Source organism: Neovison vison, chromosome 5, assembly GCF_020171115.1.
Source record: "Neovison vison isolate M4711 chromosome 5, ASM_NN_V1, whole genome shotgun sequence".
NCBI lineage: Eukaryota > Metazoa > Chordata > Mammalia > Carnivora > Mustelidae > Neogale > Neogale vison.
In genome coordinates this window covers 100,520,811-100,540,542 of record NC_058095.1, presented here as the reverse complement: position 1 = coordinate 100,540,542, position 19,732 = coordinate 100,520,811, and the positions used below count along the sequence as shown (strand labels likewise).

The 19,732-nt window shown below is 38.0% G+C and overlaps 1 protein-coding gene across 1 annotated transcript in view; it reads left to right on the top strand.

Moving 5' to 3' along the window:
- Positions 1 to 2,747: 2,747 nt before the first annotated feature.
- SMAD9 (SMAD family member 9) overlaps positions 2,748 to 19,732 on the top strand; it is a 64,651-nt gene continuing 47,666 nt past the window's right edge. Inside the window, 1 exon segment of the mRNA XM_044249604.1 lies at positions 2,748 to 3,589. The gene's annotated coding sequence lies outside the window, so the exon portion shown is untranslated.

Below are 19,732 nucleotides of genomic sequence, written 5' to 3'. Positions count from 1 at the left end.
TTAGTTATGATTAATGGTTTGATTAATGATATGCGTGACTATTAGAAGCCAGTGAATGTGGAAGATGAGAAAAATGTGTTAAAGCTAAAGAGATTTTAGTTCTCCTGTGGTTTTCCTTAACTTGTTGGTGCATTGATATTATTCTTTCCTTGTTAAGTGGTGGTAGTAGAAATTCATTTCTGGGAGCAAAAATTAGATCAGGTGTTTGTCAAAGAGAAACCTTTGTGTACAGAAATGCTTCCCTTAGGGCTTATTGGTTAATTGTGTTGACACAAAGCAGTCATTAGGTGTGGGCTATGTTTGCAAACAATGGCAAGTCAGTGCCTAGGTGTTACTTCAAAGGAGTGGCACTTCCTTTCTGTTGTCATTAATTTAAGTTGACTGCAAATAAACATTTTTTTTCAAGACAATGTATAGATTATGTTTAGGGTTTTAAAATGTGATTTTGTTGATGTAGTCCTTACCCTAGAAAGTTAGATAAAATCTGAGCAGCTTATATAGGTTTATTCATTCAATCATTGTTTACTCTGTGCCTTGAGTAATTGCACTGCCTAGAAGGCCCCTAACCCTAAGGACCATATAACAAAATAAAGTACCAAAGGAAAATAAAATCAGGATTTCATAGCCTAATTAGAAAGAGAGAGATCAGGAAAGCAAATACCAAAATATTTACCCAGTAGTTTCTTTATGCAAAAAAAAAAAAAAAAGAGGGGGAATCTATTTGGATTTCTCTTTATTTTTCCTGGTTAGAATTCCGTTTTTACTGTGTGTGTATTTTGAATCACCCGTGACAAGGATAATTACAGTGGTCCCATATGGGGTTTTAGGAGTCTAAATAAAAGTGAAATACAAAGTGTAAGGGGAATAGAGATTGTTGCACCAGATCCTTGTTTAGAAGTGAAGGATGCTGAAGACATCCCTGGGCCTGGAATTGTACTAATGTGTCTGTGGGGACAAGAGCCTTTGCTTCTCTGGTTTTCCCTTTTAACCTCTACTGGCTCAAGAGTGAGCGTGCATGGCCCCTCCTACAGGAAGTCGCCCCTGGTCCTTTTAATAGCAGTTGTAATCTATCACCTGTCTGGCATTAATGTGTTTGGATTTTGTCTCTGCTCCTGTCTCTACAATTGTACTATGGGAGAGAGAAGGGACCAGCATCTAGCACAGGTGTCTGGCTCATCGCTGATTCTTGCTCGATTTCATTTCTTCCTTCAACCACCGACCTCTCTCTTCCCTAAGATACTGTAGAAGAAGACAGAAGGAAGGGTTAGGCATTTGGATTTTACTCTGTAAGCAAGAGAAAACTATTAAATTTTAACCTGTGGGCAAAAGAGAAATCCCCAAAGGGTTTGAACGGGTGAATCACATCATCAGATCCGTGTGTGAAGGAGACCAATGGAAGGGGCGTGGTGCTTCTAAATGGCCACATGGACACCTAGCAAAGCTGGTGAGGTGGCGGTTGACACACCATCTCCACTGCTTTATGAATGTCTTTGGCAATTAAAAATCTGAACTTTCCCAAAGAGCAATCTTGAACACAGTTATCAGTGATTCTTCTCCCTCAGTTTATAATCTCCACCACTCAAGCAGCCCTTTGTCAGGAAACTCAACCTCCCACAACACACATGCATCAATAAAACTTTAAAAGTTACCCACACGCCATTTTTAAAAATATATTTAAAATATTATTTATAGCCATTTCACACTTTGCAGGTGTTTCCACACAGGTCAGTGTGCAATATGACAGCACCTTAAGTAGAAAGACTATTAAATGCACAGGAAGGAGGAAATGCATTAAGTGGTTCTGCCTGTCCCAGGAGTTTGTTATCTTACATCAGCAAAGCAAAGGGCTGTAGGTCGAAAGGTAGCCTAATTACATAGGCCTTAATAATACAGTAGATATTGTTATTGATAATCACACTGGATTTTTACCTTCATTCATGCAGCATCTATTGTATGCCAAACCTAGTGTTAGGCAATTCAGACCATTCTGTGGCATAGCCTGGGGTTTTCCCTAGGAGCTGGGTGTCTCTGGGGAAAACAAGTAACAAATATAAAGAAGCAAGTGTCCTCTGTGCTTTCAAGAAGGTATATATATGCCGGGTGCTGTGGAAGCCCAGAAGAGCTGTGGATAGCTGATTAACGCTGCTGCCTGGGGCCATGGGGAGGTTTCCAGGATGTCACTATGCACAGGCCCCAGGGCAGAGGGGAGGCAGTGAAGACAAAAGGAATGAGGATTGATGAGACAGAGAATGTAGTTTGAGGAGAAAGATTTTGAAGAGCCTGGTTTGAAAGTGACGTTAAAAGTACTAACTCTTACCCAGGATATTGTTTTGTTTTTTCTGTTTTTTGTTTGTTTGTTTGTTTGTTTTTGTTTGTTTTTTGGAGGTGGGGGGGTGGGTGGTTTCCAAGTAAAATATATAAATGCATGCGCATAGTAGAAATTTGGAGACAGAGTGCCTGGCTGGTTTAGTCAGTGGAGCATGCAACTCTTGATTTTGGGGCTGTGACTTGGGGCCCCACATTGGGTATAGAGATTACTTAAAAGAAAATAAAATCTTCAGAAAAAAAAAAAGAAAAGAAATTGGACAAATCTATATATACATGTATGTGACAAACATTTTATTTTATTTTTAAAGATTTTATTTATTTATTTGACAGACAGATCACAAGTAGGCAGAGAGTAAGGCAGGCAGAGAGATGGGAAGCAGGCTCCCTGCTGAGCAGAGAGCCTGGTGTGGGGCTCAATCCCAGGACCCTGGGAGCATGACCTGAGCTGAAGACAGAGGCTTTAACCCACTGAGCCACCCAGGCACCCCTACATGTATGTGACAAACATTCTAAAGCACAAATACAACACTTTTAATCCCAAGCCCTAGAAATAGTTTCCGTCCCATTCTGCTTCGGTCTCACAGCAATGTACGTCACTAAAAAGTGTGACAGGATCTGCTCTGGACTTGGAACAACAGGGCAATAGTGGCCCAACAGGGAGGGTACTTTCTTGGGGGTGAGTGGATGTGGGGAGGCCCAGAAGGACATACTCATGAGGGATGTCCAGGATGGGGCATAGCTACGAAATATGTGGGAGGATCCATCCAGGGGATTTAATGACCTATTGAATGTGGCCTTGAGGAAGAAGAGAAATAAGATTTCCCTGGGGTTTTTCTGAGTCTTTTTCTTGCTTGGGCAAGTGTAGCGTTATACAGAATGGTTTTACTACCCTTAAAGTCCTCTCTGCTCTGCCTGTCCATCCCTCCCTCTCCCCAGGTCATAGCATGGAGTTCATTATTACATTGGAATGTATTGCATTTAAGGATCCTGGAGTGTAGAAGTCAGTGGTGGTCAAATTTTAATTTAAAAAAAAAATTTTTTTTTTTTTTAAGTCAACAGGGCCCTTTTATCAAAGAAGCCTCATTAAGTAAAGCTGAATGAAGAGGGCTGCTTTGGTGGATGGTGGCATCTGCAGAGGGACAGAGTCGAGAGCTTTGCCCTCCCCCGGAGTCCAGCTCTGCCCTGCTGTCTTGCTGCTGCGTCTGACCGAGTCTCTCTGCGGTCTCCAGATTTCTGAAGAACACCGTTTACAAATTGCTCGGTAAGCAAGGCTGGAGCTGGAAGGAAGGGTCTGGTCGTTCCCAGATCCAGTGACCTCAAACTCTTGTACTTCTGAGACCTGCTGTCTGTTTTTCAATAGTTCTTCTGTTTGTCAGTTTGGTTTGGTTTGGCTTGTTTTGGTCCCTTCTCTTGGGGTCCAGCTGCCAGCTTCGATTTCGTTTTGCTGTCACGTGCCCCCAGGAGCATCTCCTCATCCTTCTCCCAGTGTGCTGCTCTAATTTGCTGTAAACTTGGAAATCATATAAACATGCTTGTTTAAATGTAGCCAAAGGCAGTTGCAAGTAGGTCCTGTGTGAGCTTTTCTGTGCAGACTCCGTAAGACCTCTTTTGGCAGGTAGACATTTGCTTGTCGCTTGTTCTCAGGTTTTGCACAGGTGGAACTGCTGGATAGTCAAATTTTATACAGTGATCACCTCATGTCTCTCAATGTCTGTTTATCTTCTCGCTTTCTCCCTCGGAACTATATAGAAAGTATAAATTATGGCCTCAGAAATATCTGTCCCCTAGCCCTGCTGGGTGAATAGTAGCATTTCATGCTGAGTAGGCAGAAAATGATGCCATTAAAATAATAATAATTAGTTTGATTCCTAATGCAATACTAGTATGTTGAGATACTGTTTTTCTTTTTATGTGAACATTGATCCTCTTTTTTTCCTTTTTTGCCTCTGATCTTTCTTTGAGGTTTTTTTTACTTTATCTTTCTAACTTTCTTCTTTTTTGGCACCTTTTACTTCTATAATAAGGCATGCAGGAGGAATAAGCAGAAGTAGAACTACTTGTTAATAATAAAAAATAGTTATCGTTACATTAATTTAGTTTTCAGACTGTTTTTACATGCTTTCTTTCAGTACAAAAAGTAATAATTTTTGTTCCAGTTTTGCAGCAGAGGAAACAGGATCAAAGTGGTTAATTACTTAACGGGTCACACTTAGTGATGGAGCTAGCATTCAGACTCAAGTCTTCTTTGCCCAAATATTCATTATATCATGTTGCATCCTGTTCCTGGAGACACTAGTTACCTTGTGGGCCCTTTTAAACTTGAATAATAAAATACCACATTTGTGGGGTGGTATATAATATCTCCAAACATATGCTGACAATGTGAAGAACATAGTGTGAAATGCTAGAAACTTAGGCAGTAACCTTTTCAAGACAGTGTTGATATTCTCTTACAACAGTCTTATGAGTTACTTACCCTTAATTTTTTTTTTTAAGGCTTTTATTTATTTATTTTATTTATTTATTTGTCTCTCGCCCAGAGACACAGCGAGAGAGGAAATACAAGCAGAGGGAGCAGGACAGGGAGAAGTAGGCCTCTGGTTAAGCAGGGAGCTCGGTGCGGGTCTCGATCCCAGGACACTGGGATCATGACACTTAATGATTGAGCCACCCAGGTGCCCTTAATCATGTTCTAAATATTGAGAATACTGCTTTAAAAAAAATTTATAGCATTCTGAATCTACTTTAAAAGCAGCCCAAATGATTAGGCATGTTTGTCAGATCCCCTGTTTACTGCTCTAATGTCTATTCCTCTTTCCTTTCACGACATTTGTCATAAATAAAATATCAAACAGGCAAAAGAATCATAATTCTGTCTCCAAAAGAAGTGGTACTCTGCAACAATAAAAAAATTCTCTTTATTTATTTTTTATTTTTTAAATGTATTTTAAAAAATATTGTATTTATTTATTTGACAGACAGAGATCACAAGTAGGCAGAGAGGTAGGCAGAGAGAGAGAGAGAGGAGACAGCAGGCTCCCTGCTGAGCAGAGAGCCCGATTCGGGGCTTGATCTCAGGACCTGAGCCGAAGGCAGAGGCTTTAACCCATTGAGCCGCCCAGGTGCCCCAGTCTTTATTTTAAAAAATAATTCTAAATTTCCACTGAAACTTAAGAAATAATGTCCAGTCAGCATTGACATTCTAGCTGAAAAATCAAACTAGAGGAGTGGTCTAGAGAACCGTATCCCAGGGATTTAGGTGAATGTAAATCAAAACTTTCCCAGTGGCTTATTAAGTATAAATGCCGGTGACACCAGTTTACCTCAGGACTTCCTGTCATGAGCACAAGCCTGCCTAGCACGGTAACCCTGCCTGGGTTTAGTCAGAACACATCATTTTTAGTCAGGGCCTTTTGTTTTATGTGAAATTCAGTATTAACATAAAAAGAAATCAAAGTGTTTTTTGGAGTTCTGTTTTAAAATGAGATTGCATAGGGCGCATGGGTGGCTCAGTCATTAAGCATCTGCCTTCGGATCACGTTGTAATCCAGGGGTCCCGGGATCGAGTCTCACATCCTCCCTTTCCCACTCCCCCTGCTTGTGTTCCCTCTCTCGCTGTGTCTCTCTTTGTCAAATAAATAAAATCTTCAAAAATAAAAAAATAAAATAAAATGAGATTGCATGTGTGCGTTAGGCATTATGAGGGTTTTGATATATTCGTGGGCTTTCATTGAATGTGACTCTTGCAGTCATTACGTAGTGACTCTGGACCACAGTTAATCCAAATCCAGAAATGAGGATAAAAATTAACTTCAGATATTCTTATACTTAGTTGTGTATTATAGGATAAATTTATTAACCCAATAATATTTTCCTGCAGTAGATTCTGTTACATTTCTATTCCAGGAGGGATCGTAAAATTTTATAAAAGAGTGAATTTCAAAATCTGTGGACCTCCTAATGGATTTGAAGTCATATAGATTTTGGACTATTAGTAGATTTTATTACAACTTCAAATGTCAGGTGTGGGGTACCTGGCTCAGTTGGTTAAGCATTGGACTCCTGATTTTGGCTCAGGTCTTGATCTCAGGGTCTTGAGATCAAGCCTCAGGCTGCCTGCGTAGTGCAGAACTGATTGTCTCCCCTTCCCCTACCTCCTTATTCCCTCCTCCCCTCCTTCTCCATTCCCGCCCCCCACACAGGCTCTCTCTTTTTCAAATAAATAAAATCTTTAATAAATACACATCAGATGTATTGGTGCATGGAAAGATTTAGATTTCTGCTTTCTTTCAGAATGCTCACAGATGAATCTGTGGATGTTTGTTGAAGGCAATTATTTGTTTTCAAGGAATTTTATAGTTTATATTACAAAAATAATATAAATTCCAAGAAAATAAAGTTCAATAATGTTGATTGATAGTATGCAAAATTGGTATGGCTGGCTCTGGGATAAAAAATACACTTCATTTTAAAAATAAGCTTTCTGGACATTGTTCCATATTTCCCCTTTTTTCTTAGTGTAGAAGCAAATGATACTTTAAAAATAGTACTTCCTTTCTCTCCTAAGCTATGGCCATCAAAGAAAATTGATATGTTTACATGAATCAGCATTAAGTGGAAGAAAGGATCTGAAAGGCAGGCAGAATGCCAGAGAGTGTACAAAACTGTGCTTGTCTTTCACTGAGTATGGGCTTTGGAAGGAGATTATCCTATATAATTGGGTCTGGGGTGTGTGTGATTTCCTAGCATTTTATGTTATGGGGGATTCTAGTTTCTTTCAAGGATTCCTTGTACCAGTGGCACATTTTTTCCATCTCAAAATTAGATTTAAAAAAAATACCCTCATATTTTTGTAGAGGGAGACATAATTTGTAAAATCCCTTGAAGGTAGTGATGAAGCAAATTATTATAACATTTGGAGTAAGGCTTTTCTTTATTGTAAAAATACATAAAATTTACCATTTTTACCATTTACGTATACAAATCAGTAGCATTAAATTCATAACATTATTGTGCAGCTATCAATACAGCCTTCTCCAGAACCTTTTCACCCTCCCACGCTGTAACTCTCTCTCCATTAAACAGAACTCCCCATTCCCCTCTCTCCCAGGTCCTAGTAACCTCTGTTCTACTTTAGATCTTCATAAACCTGCCTATCCTAGTTACCTCATATAAATGGAGTCAAACAAAATTTGCTTTTTTGTGTCTAGCTCATTTTATTAGTATAACTTCTTCAAATTTTATTCATTATGTAGCCTGTATCAGAATTTCCTTCCTTTTTAAAGCGGAATATTATTGCTTGGTGCATATCTACCACATTTTGTTTATCCGGTCATCTGTTCATGGACGCTTAGGTTGTTTCCCTCTTTTTGGCTGTCGTGAGTAATACTACTGTGAATACTGGTATACAAGCATCTGAATACCTGTTTTCAGTTCTTTTGTGTGTATATATCTAGGAGTGCAATTACTGGGTCATTTGGTAATCCTACATTTAATTTTTGATGAGCTGCCAAACTGTTTGACACAGTGTCTGAGCCATTTCTTATTCTCACTAACAATACACAAAGATTGTCATTTTCCATATCCTTGCCGAGACTTATAAGTTTCTGTTTTGTTGATCATAGCCATCCTAATGATTATGAAGTAGTATCTCATTGTGGTTTAGATTTGCGTTTCCCTAATGACTATTGATGTTATCATGCAATCATATTGTTGACCATTTATATATCTTCTTTGGAGAAAAGTCTATTCCTAGTGCTTTGTCCACTTTTGAATTATACTGTTTGTTTTTTGGTTGTTGAGTTATGAGTTCTTTATATATTCAGGATGTAAATCCTTATCAGCTATATGAGTTACATGCAATGTTATTTTGAATGGAAAATTTCTAAAATATCTTGTAAATATATTTTCCACCTACTTCTGTATGTGATTTTTTACATTTAAGAATTAATTCACAACATGTGGTCATATAAATGGAAGGAATCACATATTTTTAAAAAAATTCTTTGCTTTTAAAGCCTACCAGCCTTAGATCACTTTAATTTTGAACAAATCAAGGTTAGATTAGAGGATATCTAGCCAGGATAAGAGATCACAATTCAGTGTGTGGTATAACTTCCAGTGAAACAGCATTTAAACTGCAAATGAAATTAGAAGGGAGATTTGGCCTTTGTAGGTTTAGAAATTTGGATCACTGAAGAAAAATTAGCTGTCATCTTTTAGAGTCTGTTTTTTTCCCCTCAGTGTCCTCCTTATTTAAAAACGTTCATGAGAGTTGTAAAACACCTACATGAGAAATAGGAATTTTTAAGACTTGGTTCTAGTTCCACTTTTGATATATTGATATATTGATAGTGTTGAAACTCCAGCAACAACTAAACCAAAAACTAAGGACATTAAAAAAAATTTAAGACCTTTTGAGCAAGAAAAGGATGATAGATATTTTTAGTCTTACTTATAAATAGAATCTTAAAAAAAAAAACAAAAACCAGGTTTATAGAATAGATCTGTGGCTGCTGGAGTCTGGGGATGTGATGTGGTCAAAATCGGTGAAGGGGACCAAAAGGTACAAACTTCCTGTTATAAAATAAACCATGGAATGGAACGGAATGGTGAGATAGTTAATAATACTGTGTTCTATATTTGAATGTTGCTAAGAGAGTAGATCTTAAAAGTGACATCACAAGAAAAAACTGGTGACAGATGTCAACTGTGCTTACTGTGATCAGTTTGTAATATATACAATATTGAATTACTGTGTTGTACATCTGAAATGAATATAATGCTTTATGTCATTTATTTCTCAATCAATGGAGATTATAGGAAGAATAGATTAGAGGAGAGAAAGAACAGGATTAGAGGGGAATGACCAGGAGTCAATTTCAAGAAATAAAAATCTAGCAGTGCCTCCTGGCACTGGGGGCAGGACAGTTCTTTGTTATGGGAGCTGTTCTCTGAGGTGTTGAGCAGCATCTCTGGCCTCTGTGCCCTGGATGCCTGTGGGACCCTCTCTTTCCAGCCAACTTGTGGAGCCAGAAATGTCTCCAGACATGGCCAAGAGACTCACAGGGAGCGAAGTCATCCCTCAGAGAGAACCAGTAGTCTAGGGTGATGAGAGCCTGAGCTGAGTTCTAACAGCAGAATGGTGATGAAAAGGGGGGGAAAGAAAGAGAAATTTTGAGTAAAGGAGAGGAAGAAATTTTCTGGTAGTTAAAATTTATTAAACATCTACTATTTCCCAGGCATCGGCACTAGGTGACATAGTCATTTAACATAATTAGTAATAAATATTTATTAAGTGCCAATCTTAGGCAAAACATTGGTGCTACACAGGTGAACAAGACAGTCAAGTTCTTAAAGACTCTGCCATTTAATAGAAGGGAGATATATGAACAGACAAGTTACGATCCAAAGTGAAAATCGTCATGTGTGTAAGGTACTGACTGAGAGGAGAATTCCATCTGGGGAAGTCACAGAGGCCTACAAGACCCGAGCTGCATTTGAAGGAGAAATAGCAATTGCGCCTGCTGGAGTGGATTTTGTAGGGGCAGTGGTGAACTGCCCCATGGTCTTTTTTTTTTTTAGTTGCTAAGATGAAGACCAAGTTGAGGCAAAACTCTCTCCAGGCTGTCACTGCTGTCCAGGGAATAAAACTCCCAGATGGTAATTAAACCTAGGATGATTGCCTGGGGCAATTGTGCATTTTCCCTGAGGCTTGAGTAGAGCAATTAGCACCTGGCAAATCCCAGAGATATGCAGTTTTAGTGCTAGTTTATATATTTCACATATTGTGTTAAATCATCATCAGCGCCAAGAGGATAAGGAGATGCATATCTAAATCCCCTAATAAGTCAAACTCTGCCAAATTACATTGGTAACACTTTGTTGATTTTTAACAGGTTAAATAAGAGGCATATTTGCATCATGTGGTTAACAGTTTTTTTTTTTAACCAGTAGGTGTTCTGTAATGGAACCTGGAAACAGATGGAACCATATGGCTTTATTTGTGGAGTGGCATATATTGTTTAATCTCAATGCAGCAGTATTTGCTATTATGTAAGAAAAATGCAATTATTCAGTGGCAGTTTATATAATATATATTCAAGAGGAATGATCTCTTCATCCTTCCTTAATAATTTACATTTTAAAAATTTTGCAAATTGAAAAAAGTAACAAACACCAAAGAAAATTTGCCAATGCATTTATCGTGAGCTGTTCTACATGTACTCTAGCTCTGCTCTTTATTCACTGGCTTGGGTCCCATTAGTAACAATAGTGTTCAGACTTGCTGATGTCACTACCCACTTATTTCATTTGACTAAATGTGATAGATGTATTTATTTAAGATTTTGTTCAGAATTTTTTTTAAAGGTCAGTATGGTACTTTTACATTTCAAGGAATGTTGTGTGATATGATTGTGAAATTACATTAACTTATCAACAGTACTTATTTACATATGCTAAAAGCTGTGCAGACTCTTGAGATAAAATGCAAAAGCTATTTGTCCCTTCAGTCCACAGAAAACAATTCATGGTTATTCATTCTGTTTCATCTTATCTTCAAAAAATATAAAATGTTCAACATGATATTAACTACATGATTTTTAGTTTTAGTACATTTGAATTGCTGAAGACTGACTCATACACCAGAATGGTTACTGCTGCCCATGCCCTCCTGCCAGTATGGTTTTGAAAGGGTCCCTTGGCGCTGGAGCTTGAGGCCTTAAGTCGCCCCTCCTTCCTGCCATTTCAACTATTCTTTGACCAGAATTGCTCAACCATGGTTATCTCTTCCTCTCCTCACCTCTCCTCCTCCCACCCCCACTCTTTTCTGGGAGCTGTGAATGATTCTATCTTCTCAAGAGCCCATTCATTCCTTTAGCAAATACTAAACACCTGCTACATGCTAGGCTTTAACTCTATGTGCTGAGGTGCAGAGGTGGACAAAAAATTCACATCCTAATAGAGTTTGTGTTGGGGGGAGGAAAAAGAGACCATGAACAATATAAATGAGTAAAATGCAAAGCAATCTCAAAAAGGGTGAACAAAGTTGGAAAGCTCACACTTCCTAGTTTGAAACATCTTAAAAAGGTACAGTAATGAAAACTGTGGAATTGGCAAAGGACAGGCATAGAGATCAATGGAATAGAATTTAAAGTCCAGAAATAAATCCGAGCATCTGTGGCCAACTGATTTTTGACAAAGGTGTTAAAACCATTCAGTAGTGAAAGAATAGTCTCCAACAAATGTTACTGGGAAAACTGGATAGACATATGCAAAACAATGAAGTTAGACCCCTACCTGACACTATTTCCAGTTAACTGAAAGTGATGAATGACCTAAATATAAGAGCTGAAACCATAAAGTTCTTTGAAGAAGTCAGAGGGGTTAATCTTTGTGACCTTGGATTTGGCAGTGGATTCTTAAATATGATACTAAAAGCATAAGCAGCAAAAGAAAAAGTGAATACATTTGACATCAAAATTAAAAACTTTTGCACTTCAGGGAGCATTATCATGAGAGCAAAAAGGCAACATATAGAAAGAGGGTAATATTTGCAAATCATATATCTCAGTATTTATATATCCAGAATGTATTTTTTAAAAACTCAAAAAAAAACCCCTCAAACAATAAAAACCTCATAAAGCAACATTAAAAAACAACACAATTTAAAAATGGGGGAAGTGGGGGACCTGGATGCCTTAGTCGGTTAAGCGTCTGAATCTTGATCTCAGTGTTGTGAGTTGTAGCCCTGGTTGAGCTCCATTCTATGCTGTGGAACCCACCCTAAAAATAAATAAATAAATAGATAGATAAAAGACGTAAGGTACTTGAGCGACATTTCAGAGGATGTACCAATGGCCAATAAGCTTGTGAAAACATGCTCAACACTATAAACCATTAGGGAAATTGAATGTAAAATGGTTCAGCTGCTGTAGAAAATAGCTTGGCAGTCTCTCAAAATGTTAAGCATGAAATTACCATATGATCCAGTAGTTCTCCTAGGTTTATACCCAAAAGAATTGAGAAGAGGGGCTCAAACAAATACCAGTACAAAAATGTTCATAGCACTACTGTTTATTATAGTCTGAAAGTAGAAACAATTCAAAGGTCAATTAATGGTTGACTTGATGAATAAATTGCTCTCTATATATGCATACACACACATACACATGCACTCCATGAAAAAATATTAGCCATAAAAAGGAATGAAATGCTGATATCTACTACCATGGGGATGAACTCTGAAAACATGTCAAGTGAAAGAAGCCAGATACAAAGGCCAGGTATTGCATGATTCCATTTATATGCAATAAGCAGAATAGGTTACAGCCATAGAAATAGAGCGCAAGTAGAATATTACCAGAGTCGGGCCTGATGGTAGGGGCAGGACCTGGAAATAAGGAGAAATTGTATAATAGCTATAGGGTTTTACTTTGGGGTGGTGGGAATGATTTGGAATTAGAGGTAGTTGCACAACATTGTAAATGTACTAACTGCCACTGAACAGTTCACTTTAAAATGAATGATTTTATGTAATGTAAACTTCACTTTAACCTAATTTGGAGAGGGGCACCTGGGTGGCTCAGTGGGTTAAGCCTCTGCCTTCTCAGGTCATGATCTCAGGGTCATCCAGCTCTCTGCTCAGCAGGGAGTCTGCTCTGCCCCCCCCCTCCCCGCCGCCTGCCTCTCTGCCTGCTTGTGATCTCTGTCTGTCAAGTAAATAAAGAAAATCTTAAAAAAAAGAAATCTTTAAATAAATAAATCCATTAAAAAAAAAAGAAAGGAAAGGGGCGCCTGGGTGGCTCAGTAGTTTAAAGCCTCTGCCTTCGGCTCAGGTCATGATCCCAGGGTCCTGGGATCGAGTCCCACATCGGGCTCTCTGCTCTGTGGGGAGTTGGCTTCCTCCTCTCTCTCTGCCTACCTCTCTGACTCCTTGTGATCTCTGTCAAATAAATAAATAAAATATTAAAAAAAAAAAAAGAAGTTCAAATTTGTAATAGTAGTTATATCAAGAAGCACATGAAGATTTGGGAATTTTGATGGATGATCAGATGAAATTTAACTAAAAGAACATTTTGTGTATGTTTTAATTTTTGTAAGAATAGTAGCTTGATATGAAACTTAAGTAGTTAGAACTGTAAAGTGACTTGACTGATTAACATATGACTAAAGGCAAAATGAATCTAGGTTTTTTTTGTTTGTTTGTTTTAGCATTTACTCTGAAACTCCAGAAAGCCAGTTTTCTGTATAGGGAGTGCTCTAAATCTGTTTTGTGTTTTTCCAAATTACAGCACAAGAAAGTATTGCAAATGAAGTAAAAATGCAACTTAGAATTAAAATTAAAAGTCGAATATTACTCTGACTACCAAAAACCTTTAAAAAACAAAATATTTAGTAACAAAAATGCTTACAATATATCATTCATTGAAATAGGCAGAGTGTGAGACATATCTATAAACAAATGCTCTTTTAAAATATGTTTTGTTTATAAAAAAAGATTTAAAAATTCACAAAAATGTTAACAATGATTATTCTCTCTGTATGGATGAACAGTGGTTGTTCTGAGGTTTTTTTTTCATTTTCAGGTTTTTTTTTCATGAACATGAATTGTTTTTTACTTTTTACTTTTTATTTATTTTTATTTTTTATTTTTATGTTTTTTGTAAAGATTTTATTTATTTGACAGAGAGAGATCACAAGTAGGCGGAGAGGCAGGCAGAAAGAGAGAGGAGGAAGCAGGCTCCCTGCTGGGCAGATGCAGGCCTATCCCGGGACCCTGAGATCATGACCTGAGCAGAAGGCAGCGGCTTAACCTACTGAGCCACCCAGGCGCCCCATGAATTGTTTTTTATTTTTTTATTTTTTTTTAAAGATTTTATTTTATTTATTTGACAGAGAGAGATCACAAGCAGGCAGATAGAGAGGAGGAAGCAGGCTCCCTGCGGAGCAGAGAGCCCGATGTGGGACTCGATCCCAGGACCCTGAGAATTCTCGCCTGCCATGAATTGTTTTTTAAATCAAAGAGAGAAAAACTCCCTTTCTATCCCAATTAAAGAAGGAAGTGAGAAAGAAAAGAAGGAAAGGTTAGACAGGACAGGGAAAGTAAGAGAAGATAGGAAATTCTTAACATTTACAAACATGCTACACAGAGTTCTGGTACATTTTTATTTTATTTTATTTTATTTTTTAATATAATTTAATAATTATTTTTATTTTTTAATTTTTTTCCAATTTATTTATTTTCAGAAAAACATTATTCATTATTTTTTCACCACATTTTTAAATGAGAATGTTAGTAGTGGGGTGCCTGGGTGGCTCAGTTGTTAAGTGTCTGCCTTTGGGTCAGGTCATGATCTCGGGGTCCTGGGTTCGAGCCCCACATCAGGCTGTGTGCTCAGTGAGCAGCCTGCTTCTCCCTCTCCCCGCTGCTTGTGTTCCCTTTTTGACTGTCTCTCTCTGTCAAATAAAGGAATAAAATCTTAAAAAAAAAAAAAAAAGCGTTGGTAGAGGTGTGTATTAGAAACCTGGTGATTTGTAGAAAGTTTAGGAGAGATGGAAGGAAGTGAGAGAGATGGAGAGGAAGAGATGGTTTTTGAAAGATGTTTAGAAAGTAAACCGTCCACAGGGCTGGTAAGAGAGTGGGTAGGATTGGAATGAGAGACTGAGGGAGAGGTCAGTTTTCTTTTTTATATTTTCCAATTTAAAACCAAGTCATTTCAAATCTATTTTGTAACTGTTACTCTTTGGTGTAGGTAGAAATGTGATTATTCTTTCTGTGACAAAAACTCATGTCTAAGCCCTTTGGCTTTTGCCAAGGTGGTTCAAAATAACACTAAATCACAGAGTTTCAAGCTGCCCAGGATAATGCAGTTTCTTTCCAATGGGTTAATATCTGAGTACAGAAACCATGATCTAGAGCCTTCTGTTATCTTCAGCCTAAACAACTTCCCTGGGTAACTTAAAAAAAAAAATCAATCAATCAATCAATCAATCACAAAATTTTCTATGCCCAGATTTCCAAACTTAATGTGCAGCCGTTAGCAGACCAAGTTCCCTCCCTCTTATTATTTAAATCCACGGTAACCACATCTTTGTCTGAAATTCCATTTCATTTTCATTTAACACTAATCTAAATCTGAATTTTTAAAGATTTTAAAGCAGAATTATGATTTATATTAAACCAGGGGTGATTTTTGACACAGAGGGTGATTTTTGCCCCCAAGGGAAACCTGACAATATCTGGAGAACTTTTTAGTTGTCGCAGCTTGTGGAGGGCGGTACTACGGACACATAGCGAACAGAGACCAGGGATGCTGCCAGATAGGACAGCCCCAAATCATTAAAATCAAGGGGAGAAAATTCAGTAGTGCTGAGAATGAGAAACCTGTGTTAGACCCTCAGGGGAACTTAGTCAGGGATAGATCCAGATAATTACAGTGTTGTTTATAGTAGAGGGATAGTTAGTCTATATGGATGTAGAGCATTGGGACTCATTAGAAATAGGATGACCTGGAAAACTGAGGAAGAAATGGATTTGAGGGCTTAAGGTTGATGGAGTGATAGAGGGATTAGCTGATTAATCTGACCTAAGGCCAACTAGTGCTGGCTGGAACTGCCTGCAAGAGATGGGGTGGGTGGCAGCTAGGCCCTTTAGAGTCCCTCACTACCAGATCAGGCAGAGAAAGCTGATAGCCATCATTGCCACGAATGTGAAAAAGAGAGTGATGTAAATGAACTGATTATACATCACAGCCAAGGAGTGTTCTTGGGGTGGTACATATATCAGCAAGGGCTTAGATTACTGCCATCTTTTTATTTCGGACACTTAATCAACTGAGCCACCCAGGCATCCCTCAATGCCTCTTTTAACGGGTTGGTTCAGGATTTCTAGGGAGACTTTACAGGGAGGTGAAAGGGATAACAACCTCAGAGGAGGTGACGTTCTCTGCCAGGACCAGAATCAGCGTGAGGCCATGCAGGGTGAGGGGCACATGGAAAGTACAGACTAGCATCATGAGCAATGGTAGGGATCACATTCACAAAGGCAATCGGGAAGATTCTGTGGGTGGGAGCGAACTTTGAAGAGGGGAGATGGAGGTCAGGAAGTACAAAAGGTGAGAATGAAGACAGAGGGCCAGGAAGGGCTAGTAATCCATAACAAATAATTAATTCTTAGATGCTCACTCAGTGTTCCATGGGTGGCTTGTAAGTTTATAACTTGTGTTTAGTGGATGCATAAGAGAGGCTCGTTCTTAACCTTTTTGTTCCTTGTTCTGAGGTTCTTCTGATTGTAGATTAGGGTCTTTTCTTTTTCATAATCTTTGATTGGACTTTGGTTCTTAAATTTTGATCTGCTGAGGAATACTGTTAATTAACAAGAGGGACCTTGTTATACATGTCTTCTGATATTTTGTTTTAAATTTATTAAATATTTTATTATATAATAGTTGATACTTTCCTTTTAAGTTTTCTGTTTGTTTGTTTTGGTTTTTTTTTGAGAGAGAGAATAAGAGAGAGAGAGCATGAGAAGGGGGAGGGTCAGAGTGGGAAGCAGGCTCCTCGTTGAGCCCACTGCGGAACTTGATCCCAGGACTCCAGGATCATGACCTGAGCTGAAGGCAGTTGCTTAACCAACTAAGCCACCCGGGCGCCCTGATACTTTCAAAAGAATATGTGATACATGTATAAAAATTATGAACATTTTAATAATATATGATAGTATAAGATTTAACATTAATAATGTTATATCTTCCTGTTGTGCTGCTCCTTTATCTCAAGTATTAATAGCTTGAATTTTATGTTTTCACTTCTCTGATAGTTTAACTATAATTTCTTCACATATATATATATATGATATTTTTTATTTTTAAACTTTAGAAAGATGATTTCATGTTCTGTGTAGTCTTCTAGGCTGTGCTTTCTTTTTAAATTTAACATAATGTGTCTAAGATTAATCCTTGTGCATATAGTTAATATATTTTTATTATTATATAATACTCCACTGTGAGATTTCATACATCCATACTTTAGTTGATGGACATTTGGGTTGTTTCTGCATTTTAGCTACTTTGAATGATACTGCTATGAATATTATATTTTGTTCAGTAGTGTCATTAGGATAGTGACTTTCAGATGGTTTTGTTTTTAACTATAACCCAACAGGACATACACGTCAATATCTCTCTCTATCTATGTATCTATCACTTTAAAGCTTTAAGATATATTTTCTCCAGTTGCTCTGATAAAATCCAGCCTATTTAAAAAAAAAAAACTAATACAGATCCAGTAAACTCAATAAATTAATTAATTTCAGTAATCATTTCTCTCTGAGGATTGAAAACCAGTCTAGGATATATATACTGGGCTGTGAAATTTGCTAGATCCTATGATATTAAAAATTCAACTTTACAGGCGCCTGGGTGGCTCAGGGGGGTTAAAGCCTCTGCCTTTGGCTCAGGTCATGATCTCAGGGTCCTGGGATGGAGTCCCGCATGGGGCTCTCTGCTCAGCGGGGAGCCTGCTTCCTTCTCTCTTTCTCTCTCTGCCTGCCTCTCTGCCTACTTGTGATCTCTGTTTGTCAAATAAATAAATAAAATCTTAAAAAAAAAATTCAACTTTAAAAAATGATGGCAAATTGTTACCAAAATGCATACTTCACCTATTCCAAATTGTGGTTAATCACATTCTTATCAACCCTTGACATTTCAGACAAAATTAGGTTTTCAGCAAGAAGTCTATTAACTTAGTAAACCAAATGAGGATATATTAAATATTTTTATGTGTGTTCTAATTTTAAAACTAAAAATTTCTTGCTGAATAAAGTGCCAAGACTTCTAGAAGACTAGAGAATACTGAGTCATCCTACAATTTGTTGAGTGTTTGCCTAAGGATGTCTTCACATTTTCTTAACTTAAAAATATATTTTCCTTTTTATTCTCTTCCTTTTGCTGCTTAAATATGCAACTATTGATCTATCTCAGTTATGGCCTTGTGCTTGATTATTTTATTTTATTTTATTTTTTATTTTTTTATTTTTTTTTAAAGATTTTATTTATTTGTCAGAGAGAGAGAGGGAGAGAGAGCGAGCACAGGCAGACAGAATGGCAGGCAGAGGCAGAGGGAGGAGCAGGCTCCCTGCCAAGCAAGGAGCCCGATGCGGGACTCGATCCCAGGACGCTGGGATCATGACCTGAGCCGAAGGCAGCTGCTTAACCAACTGAGCCACCCAGGCGTCCCTGTTTGATTATTTTAAAGTTAAGCATTACTGAGAAATTATCTGGGAAGTAAATGTTAAACATACTGAGAAAATAGCTATGTTGTCCTTGAGTAGTATGACACATTTCATTCTAAAAAGACTGAAAGGGACGCCTGGGTGGCTCAGTTGGTTAAGCAGCTGCCTTCGGCTCAGGTCATGATCCCAGCGTCCTGGGATCGAGTCCCACATGGGGCTCCTTGCTTGGCGGGGAGCCTGCTTCTCCCTCTGCCTCTGCCTGCCTCTCTGTCTGCCTGTGCTCGCTCTCTCTCCCTCTCTCTGACAAATAAATAAAATCTTTAAAAAAAAAAAATCTAAAAAGACTGAAATTTTTATGGATGGTTGATGATATCAATTTTAAGGCTCAAAGGATTGGTTAAATGTACATAAAATAGGCTGTTTAATGAAAAATTTTGGTTCACTTTTGGCAAAATGCAGCATTATAGTCCCAGCCTTAAATCTAAGACTGCATTAGTAAGAACTTCATTTAGCTTGTTTGTAGGCCTTGCTGTCATTTTAAGGTAGAACATATCTTTCCTGGTATTTTCTTTGCACTTGCTAAGATAGTGCTTCCCCTCCTGGTGCATTCCCCTCCTGGCTTTTGCTGTGTTTCATGATTCCTTAGCATGTAAAAATCTACTTATTAGTCTGGAGGCAGTAACTGAATCTACATAGGGAGAAATTTTGCTCTGCACAATGACTAACTTCATTATTCATGGCTATCCTCTTGGTTTATGGGTGCTCAGCTGTAAAGTTCTAAGGCACTTGTCTTAGGCTCTAACTTCCCTACAGCTTAATCTTCCAAGTTAGTGGTACAATCAAGCTTAGTCACCCAACAGTGCCATTTTGTATATATTTCAACAAAATTGTCATCATCGTTAACAAAAATTTTTGCAGCATCGTCTTACACTCTGTCATTCTTTTGGGTGTGTGTTTTTCTGGCTTGAGAATATACAGAGCTCATTACAGTGGATGAGCTTACTTTTTTCCAGCGCAGATTCAGTTTTTTGTTTTGTGTTTAGTTTCTGGAATCCTTTCTCAACAGTGAGAATCCATACTGTGCATCTAAAGGCCTGCCCAGAGGGAAAGTAGCAGTTAACACATGTGATGTGGAGTGGAAGGAGTAGATGAATTTCCTTGCAGAAATAC